The 9290-nt window shown below is 31.5% G+C and overlaps 1 long non-coding RNA gene across 1 annotated transcript; it reads right to left on the bottom strand.

Annotated features, from left to right (window-relative positions):
* Window positions 1-4159: 4159 nt before the first annotated feature.
* Window positions 4160-8160, bottom strand: LOC148276636 (uncharacterized). Its single transcript, XR_015823688.1, has 3 exons — window positions 8084-8160; window positions 5727-5807; window positions 4160-4293 (listed from the first exon to the last, which is right to left on the bottom strand). It is a non-coding gene; the product is annotated as an uncharacterized LOC148276636 (long non-coding RNA).
* Between the last annotated feature and the right edge of the window lie 1130 nt (window positions 8161-9290).

The following is a 9290-nucleotide window of genomic DNA, read 5'->3' as shown; positions in this document are numbered from 1 at the left end:
ACTTACGATTTTTTTTATTTAACACTGTATTAATCAATAATGAAGTATTTGAGCAATCGATTGTTTTAAAAAAGAAATATAAAAAAAAGCGTAATATATTTCAGTCTCTTTTTTATTCCTATCCAATTGAGTTCTTTTCGCATTTTTTCTATTTTATTATATCTACTTTTCTTAAGCACTATTCTCATGGCTCTATTTCAAAGTACTTCCAATTTCTTTAAATTTTCGCCATTGACTAAAAATAATACCGTAGAGCAGTAAACTATATTTTTTTATTCGTTTATTTTTTTAATTTAAGAAGGTAAACATGAACAGAAAATTTCAAGGAAAAATAATGTGTGGAATAATTATCGTTTTATATATGAGTTTTTAGGCATCGTACCTTGGAGTCGGCCGTGGAATGCGAGGGAGCTTGGATAGCTCCATTCTCCTCATGTGTGCATCCCAATGTCTTCTCTGATGCCTGCTCCATCTAACGACATCTTCGATCTCGCTTATTTCCCTTATCGAGTTCCTTATTCTGTCTCGAAGACAATGTCAATTGATGTGAATTGTTTAACACGTTTAACCACAAAGTTAACCGTTCAAATAAATACAAAGCACATATTTATAAAAAAATATTATGTTCTTAGGAAACTTTTTCCTTATTTTTAAGTATCAAAGTATTATACTGTACCAAATTAGTGGAAAGATGGCCAAGTATGTCATGTCAGCTTTTATAAATTTTATAGGAGGACATTTTTAAAGTTCAATGGGCTCTGAAAAATGAAAATTTTAGTTTACAAGCCTAATTAATTAAGAAAAATTTTCAGCGTTTTGTATAAATCGACGCAATTTAAAAATGTGCCAGTCGATTCATTAAACATTTACTTCTTCCGGATTTTATTCACCATAGCGTGTTTATGCTGAAAATTTGTCTTTTTTTTCCAGACTTCCATGACACATCTTATTTAGCCACCCAGAACAAAGATGGCCTAACAAGATATGTTTGACATACCCTTTTTAGCCATATTTCAACAGACATGATATGTCATTTTTTGAAATAGAGTAATGGTTGACGAAACAAGATATATATATATATATATATATATTTAAAGGAATAACCCGCTAAGCCTCTATTTTGAGGTTTGTCAGCAGGTGGGATAGCGGAAATATGGACGGAGGTAATGAAAAATACACCATAGCACCCAGACCAATTGAGAAAATGATCTTTCTTGGATTTTTTTCTTGCAATTGACAGGAATCGAACCCGCGACGCCAGTTTCACAGTGGCCGTCGAACCAACTGCGCCACGGCGCCTGTCATATCATATTTTGCCATTTTAAACAAGATGTGTTTGACATATCATAAATTGTCAACCATTACTCCATTTCTAAAGATGCTATGCCTCGTATGTTGTCATGGCATGTTTGTTGTTAAGTGACACATCTCAATTTGCCATCTTTGGAAATAGAAAAACAGGCATATTATAATTTGACACGGCTAATATTATCTAATCCTATTAACGATAACATCCCATATTTTCCCATCGTCGATATTGTCGAGACGAATCCGGTGATATGTATCACTCAATATGCCTAAAAAAGCGACATATCTTTCTAAGTTGTCTTTCTAGTGAAATATAGTAGGTAGTTTCATAGTTTGCGTGATACAAATTCAGATCTAGATCTAGACTATAGACTATAGACTATAGACAATAACAAGTAAACGGATGCACGCGTTCCTCTAGTGGTGAGTGCTGAGTGCTGAGTGGTGATCTAGTTTCGTAAGTTGACATATTTTGATTATTTTATCACCTTAATAGCAAACACCGACTTAGTAACAACTCGACTGCTACCGTGTCACAGCTTCCCCACATGTCAAGTGGGCTGATAACATCAAATAAATAACACAGTAATTAAACGCAGTCTTTTTAAAAAACAATTTCACGTGTTTTGGCTTGCGGGAGAGCTAAGTAGCAATGAAAGTTTAAATAATAAACAAATATTACAATTTATTCTGGTAAGTAATGCCATTAATGTGTAATGCCCCGCTCGTGTCACGACCCGAGGCTAATTTTGTATCTAACTAGTTTAACACGAGATAAAAGCGTGTGCGGCGGCACAGCGCACTTACGCTATTTTTAGAAACGAGGAAACATTACCAGCGGATCGATTGATAAATTGGGATCGAATGACGTTCGTAATATGAGTTAGAAATCAAAGCATAAATATGTTTTTACACTACAATATTTCATAATCTCTGGAGCGTAAGACTGATCATCTTACCGTCAAGTAACAAAAATGATCAAGGTACGCTGCGGTTAATGTACCGTGATGTTAATGCTTTACGAATTATTTATTTATCTCTCTCAGAATCAATTATACGATACGCTATTACTTCCTGGGGGTTATCAAGTGAAACTAATATTAATTTTATTCAAACTTTGCAAAATTCTATCATCAAATCGCTACTACATAAATATGTATACCGCCTGTATAAATCTGTAAATAAATTATCAGTAAGGGATCTACTTTGGAGCAACTTAATTTGTCTGCATGCGTCGCACTCCGAGTATAAACACAAATTGGGACATGCTTACAACACCAGGTTTACTAGTATGGGAGGGCTAGCTGTTCCTATATATTGTAATGAATATGGCAAAGAGACACTGCAATACAGTATACCTAAAATATTTAACATGTTATCAAACAATATTAAAAAGAGAGTTAAATGCAGTACTGAGACGTGTGCTGAAATTATGGCTAATGGAAAAAAGATTTTTTGTATTAATAATAGTTTTTAATATGAAATAATGTAATATAATATGGTACAATAAGAGTATTGTAATGTTTTCCAAATAAAATTTTGATTAATGTAGGTTAAATAAGAAAAATTAAAGCAGTATATATAAACCTGCTGATAAGTTGTATGCTTTAAATTCAGCAGTGAAAAAAAAAAGTAGTGACAATTATCAATAGTATAAATGTTTCCGATGTTATTTTTATATTTTAATTTTTTTAATACACCACAACAGACCGAAGGCCCAATTATAGTAGCGAATTCAGCGCTGAACACGCAGGCTTGTAAAAAAAACATTTTAATTATAGTTCTTAAAATGTAACATGATTATAATGACAGTTGTCAGAAAAAGTGACGACATAACTTTGTAGTAACGTCAAAGGAGTTATTTATATTGACGCACGAAAAATCATTTGTATCTGGCGTGTTAATTAATTTTTTTAATACAATGCTTGAAACATAAATCAACATTGATATATAAAATCAGCTTTAAAACTAAAATAAACATAATTATTAACGACGTTCTTACAAGGTTACATCATTTTGCAAAAACGTTAGATATGGGACAAATTGATCAAATAAAAAAATAATTCATTTGATGTTGTTCATGAAAAAAGTATAAATGTCTCATTTTTTGGTGAATAATTGTGTTAAACACACTATAATAGGCTTGTTTTTGCGTTTTTTATATCAATTTTCGGAAACAGAGTTTCATGATTGCATGACATAACTGGTAAAATCGATTTGATCAGTGATCAGTAATTTCCCATCACTAATGAAATTAGTTTGACAGCGGGAATCGAATCCGGAACCTTCCGCACATGAGTCAAGCGTTTTAACCACTACACCATTGAGTCCGTGATTATGTATTTATTGTATTTTCATGTTCATAAAAAAATATAAATCGTATTTAGATTCACAATCAAATATACGCATGCAGCCCGCATTATAAAAAGCCGAACTCGTAAAAAATACAATTGAGATATTTTAAAATTATTTTTACTACCGCGCATTTCAACATATTTTCTTATTTTTTTCGTGGCAATATTTAAGTATTTACTGCAATGAATTACGAAGTTTGACGTTTAAATAAGTTATAAGAGGTTTTCTATGCAAGACAAAAAAACATTTTAATACGAAGAAAACTTCTCTAATTGTTCTGTTTTAGACTTTTTTATACTGAAATATTTATAAAGTAAAAAAAACACCTCAAGGCATTTTAAATATATATTTATTATTTAATTAGAAAAATATTAATGTTTTGTTTGACCACCTTTGGCCGTGATCACACTATTTGTCTCAGCGTGGATTTGTAGTGTATTAAAAAAATTCCTTGAAATTTATTCATGCCAAACTATTTCTATAAGGTTTTTTAATTCTTGGACCGGTTTCGGAGATTTCTAACATATTTTTTTTCTATTTATGGCCTAAAGATTATCAATTGTATTTAAATCTGGCCCGTTTCCTGGCCACGAAAGACTTACGTCCGAATGATTCTTTGAGCTGCGATACCTGAGGAAAAAAAACACCGAAATTACTATGAAAAATGTTAAATACAGTTAGGTAATGCATTTTGATGCGTTTTGACGCAGTTTTTAAATATGCACACTCACAAACAAGCCCGATGTCAAGGCTCAGAATCATCCTGAAAAACTGGATGACCAATAAATTTCTCTCGTTATTTCCTCAATAATGTATTAATGGGAGGGTCCGTATTTTAATGGGAAGTAAAAATTTATCTTAAATTTTATTTACAAAGTAAAATTAAGTTTTCTGTATGAAAAACTATTTTTTATAAACATGTTTAAAGATACATTGAATATTTGTACAAATACAGGGTGTTCATTAAACCCTGTCACATCCAATACCACGATGATCAGTATCACATCAGGCACATCAAAATATTTTTTTAGAAATAATAAATTTTTAAAAAAAACTAAAAAAAACAAATGGTTGCTTACTTCTGCAGGGGAGAATCGAGGAGGAAGGGAGGGGAGTCTGATACTGCGCCGCACTTCCCTCACTTCTCCCTTGCAGAAGTAAGCAACCATTTGTTTTTTTAAATATTTTTTTTTTTTAAATTTTCTTTGTTTTAAATATTTTTTTAAATATGCTAATATGTCTTATTGCCTATACTGATCATTGTGATTTCGCATGTGACAGGGTTTAAAGAACACTGTGTATACATATTTTCGTACATAAATATCGATTGTAGTTTACACTGTCTCGATATGTACAGATGAAGATAGCGTTCATAACCGCGGCTCAGAGTTGTGATAATATAAAAGATCCGCGTTCACTGTAGTTAATTCGCATAAAATTTGAAAACTTATTGAAATGCGCCATAGTGATGCGCGCGCGATAATGATAAGAAAAAAAAATGTTTTTCATGGGTTCGGCTTTTTATGATGCGGGGGGTGTCTTACGTTCGTAACATAATTTTATATCAGTTATTTAAGTCCTGGAAATGGAAAGCGAAGAAACAATCAAGCCTTGAATTTTCAGAGTCCATTATCCATCCTTCCAGACATCCGGACATCCGGACACGGGAGGGCGGGAGTGGCGGTCGCGCACGGCGCTATCACGTGGACAGCACGCGGTACCGCGCACACTACGCTGTACCGTGCCCCCGCGGAAGGCGTGACCGGCCATGACGCAAACTATTTATGTTTGTAAATTTATATTATATTTATGTTATATGACAATACATACACTCACTTTGTACTGCCAGTGGTAAGAACAGGGGTGCCACAAATATATATAAGTCACTAAATGTTATTAAATATTGGTATCCAGGTTTTCTTTAAACCCTGTCACATCCGAAACCACGATGATCAGTATGAGCAAGAAGACATTAAAATTAAAATTGGCACATTAAAATAAATTTTTTGAACGACTAAAATCTTAAAAAATAAAAGATAAATAAAAAACAAATGGTTACTTACTCCTGTAGGGTAGAAACGAGGAGGGGGAGGGGGAGCCTGATACACTGTCGACCGCACAGCCACGCCCCCCTCATTTCTCCCCTGCAAAAGTAAGCAACCATTTAAAAAAAAAAAAAAAATTCTTCGTTCTAAATATGCTAATATATCTTCTTGCCCATAGTGATCATCGTGGTTTCAGATGTGACAGGGTTTAAAGAACAACTGTATAACCACTAATTTTTTTATTTTTTTTAATAAAAAAGAAATATTAGCGTTCGTATGATTTACCGAAATATTTCAATTTTGGTGGCCATTTTCAACGAGTTGTAAATAACTCACTATTAGAAAATGGAAATCAAGTTGGGTAGAGTGGAGATCGAACCTCGGACCTCTGATCCGTGAGTCCGCAACACTAGCCACGAGACCACAATCCGATTCTTACTGACTTTTCTATGTCTACCGGTTTAAAGACTCGTCAGTACACTAATTAAACCAACATGCAAAACCCACGATACACCTTCATGATAGTTATTCCGTTGTAAGTGGTTATATACAAATATTTAATAACATTTAGTAAAATGTTTGACCGCACAGTTAATGCTTTAAATATTAATAATACATAAAAGTTATTTTATGTTAATTAAAAAGTACGACACAACAACGTTGTCGAAACATCCTCAAGCCACCTACTACGATCTTGATGTTTTAATCCATCCAGACATAAAGTTTCTCAAAGAAGAAAAATAAACATACAAAAAAAAAATATTTAAGCCAAAACGAATGTAAAGACGAGCGTTTAGAGCATAATCTTATGTTCGTAGTTTACTAGAATTTTCTTCACCTGTCTGGTCTCCTTATTATAAAATTCATTCCTGCAAAATTGAAAGAATTCAAAAAATGTTTATAAAAAATTTAAACCGTAGATTACATCTCAATTTTCCAGATTATCGCCAAGCGTGCGTTTTTCATAATATCCAAACTCTCGCTGATAGACGAACCACAGCTGATATAGTGTTCACTCACCAACATAATATCTGATAAAATAGATTCCCCCGAATTGGTTAACCGCATTCATCTCAAGGTACCACAGAGACAAACGCGTTATACACAACTTTTCCACATACCTAAATGTAGAACAAATTCGTCAAAAAACGCTACGATTAACCGTATTATGGATACGTATAACAGGAAATTTAACGAAATAGATATATTTACCAAAAATATTAAATTTATCAAAACTGCCATAGGTAATAAATTGTCTTTGTCCGCATCCTCCTCTCCGTTGCTCTCTATCCCTGAACATATATAAGTTTTATAGTGAGAAGATCTTTTAATATAATTATGTATCCCTGTACTGCGGGCCAACTGTTTGTGACACCTGATTTTTATAATCCGAATCATTTCTATTAAACTTATATGTTATTCTTATTTATATATTATGTAGGTGCATACCATTTGTGTGTTCGTTTTGGATCAACGTTCGCGTATTGTCAATCCTTATTTTATTGTTGTCGTTATTTCGTATTTACTGCATTTTGTGATTACCTACTGTATTGTATAGGACTCGTCCCACATTATTCATTCGATGTGTATCAGTTAAATTTAAAAAATAAAATGCTTTTTTTTTCTTCAGAATACGGTTGTGAAATTTAACATACTTAAAAAAAAAAAAAAAAAAAAAAAAAAACAATTTATATCATTTCGTCATTTGAATTTTAACAAAAAGGTTTCTAACTTTTTACTAAGCTCTTTATTGTACCATTTTTAATACAATTTACAAGTTTTAAGCAAATATATTATTTTCATACTTACGCACCCATACAAACGCACCCTCTCCCTCTTTCATTCCCACACGCATATGTATCCTCTCCCTCATTCATTCACGCATACACACATTCACATACACATGAATACAAACGTCACACAAATACAATTACTAAACTTCTTTTCTTATATATTATGTGTCATTATATTTACAGTGGATTTTTTTAATTGGCTTTAGTATTGTTAAGATTTTTCTAATTATTTTGTTTATGTAATAGCTGTAAAAATCCCAAATAAAATGAAATAAATAAATAAATAAATAAATAATGTTATAATTGCAAATCGGTAATTATGCTTAAAATCAGTCATATTTTGATACTTTTATCTGTTATTATTTTAACAAAACACAGAGAATTCCCAATCAATCGAAAGTGCACAAAAACTTTGTCTATCGGAAAAATAATAAAATGTATACAGGTGTTCTTTAAACCACGTCACATTCAAAACTAGAATGATCAGTATGGGCAAGACGACATATTAGCACATTAAAAAAATATTTAGAACGAAGAAAATTAAAAAAATAAATATATTCGGAAAAAAAAACGGTTTCTTACTTCTGTAGGGGGAAGAAGCAAGGGGGGTGCGGCCGCGCTGTTGACTGTGTATCAGACTTCCCTCTCCCCCACCTCGTTTCTCCCCTGCAGAAGAAAGCAACCAATTTTTAAAAAAATATTTCGTTTTTGTAAATTTTATTCCTTCTAAAAATTTATTTAAATGTGTCAATATGTCTTCTTCCTCAAACTGAACATCGTGGTTTCGGATGTGACAGGGTTTAAAGAACATCCTGTATAAAGTAATACAACATATTTTAAACAACTTGATATTCTTTTATTTCCTTTTAATTTCCTGTTGTAATTAATTTTGTGTTTTCTTTTATCGTTTTTATTACATTTTATTATCTAAGTATTTTAATTTGTTATATTATTGTATTAATAATAAATTTCAAAGAAATATAATGTAAAACAACAATAATAATACTTTAATAAAATAAATAAGTATGAAATACTAAACTAAACAGGTCTATTTAATTTTAAACAAAAACAAAGATTTTTTGGCCAATAAATTTAGTATTAATTTTGTATGTAAAAATATGACAAAATCGACTAGTTTCGGCAACTTGACGTTGCCCTCTTGATTTATATTTTCATTTATATCTCTAAAATATAATAATGAACCACAAAATTAGTGCTACAAATATCAAATATATTTAGTTTAGTTCTTCATACTAAACGTGCTAAGGACACGTTACCGCAACTTCATTCTCAAACCAAGAATGAACGCTGCGCTTATAGTATGTTTTATGTAGTACATCAATATAGTTCTATGATCGTTTTCTTCTAATATTGTAAATTGTGATAACCCTGTTTTCATACAACTACTACAAAAATGTCTTCTCGTTAGATACGTAATGAATCACTCTGCGGTCTAGTGATAGGTCCGGTCCATTTCAGATTAAAGTAAAAATTCACACGGCACGATAAAGTAACATTAGGTGGGTTGATAGTTGATATTCTTGTACTATAATTATTTTTTTATTATTTTTATGTATTGTCGCATAAATCTACATAGAATACAAGACTTGATATCTCTCATATTGTTAAAAATAATGAAGTTGTATTTTGCTTTAACATTCCTAAATTATATTATTATTTTTATTACAGTATACTAAATGTTAATTTCTCGTTTTTTTAAATACTTGTATTTTAAAATATCTCATATTTTGCATTGATATATATGTATAGATACGTCACTGAGATCCGA

The sequence above is a fragment of the Micrasema longulum genome, unplaced genomic scaffold (genome assembly GCF_059751315.1).
Source record: "Micrasema longulum isolate JH-2025_06_02 unplaced genomic scaffold, ASM5975131v1 h1tg001171l, whole genome shotgun sequence".
In the NCBI taxonomy this organism is placed as follows: Eukaryota; Metazoa; Arthropoda; class Insecta; order Trichoptera; family Brachycentridae; genus Micrasema; species Micrasema longulum.
The sequence above is the reverse complement of the archived record's forward strand: the minus strand, read 5'-3'. Positions and strand labels throughout refer to the sequence as shown.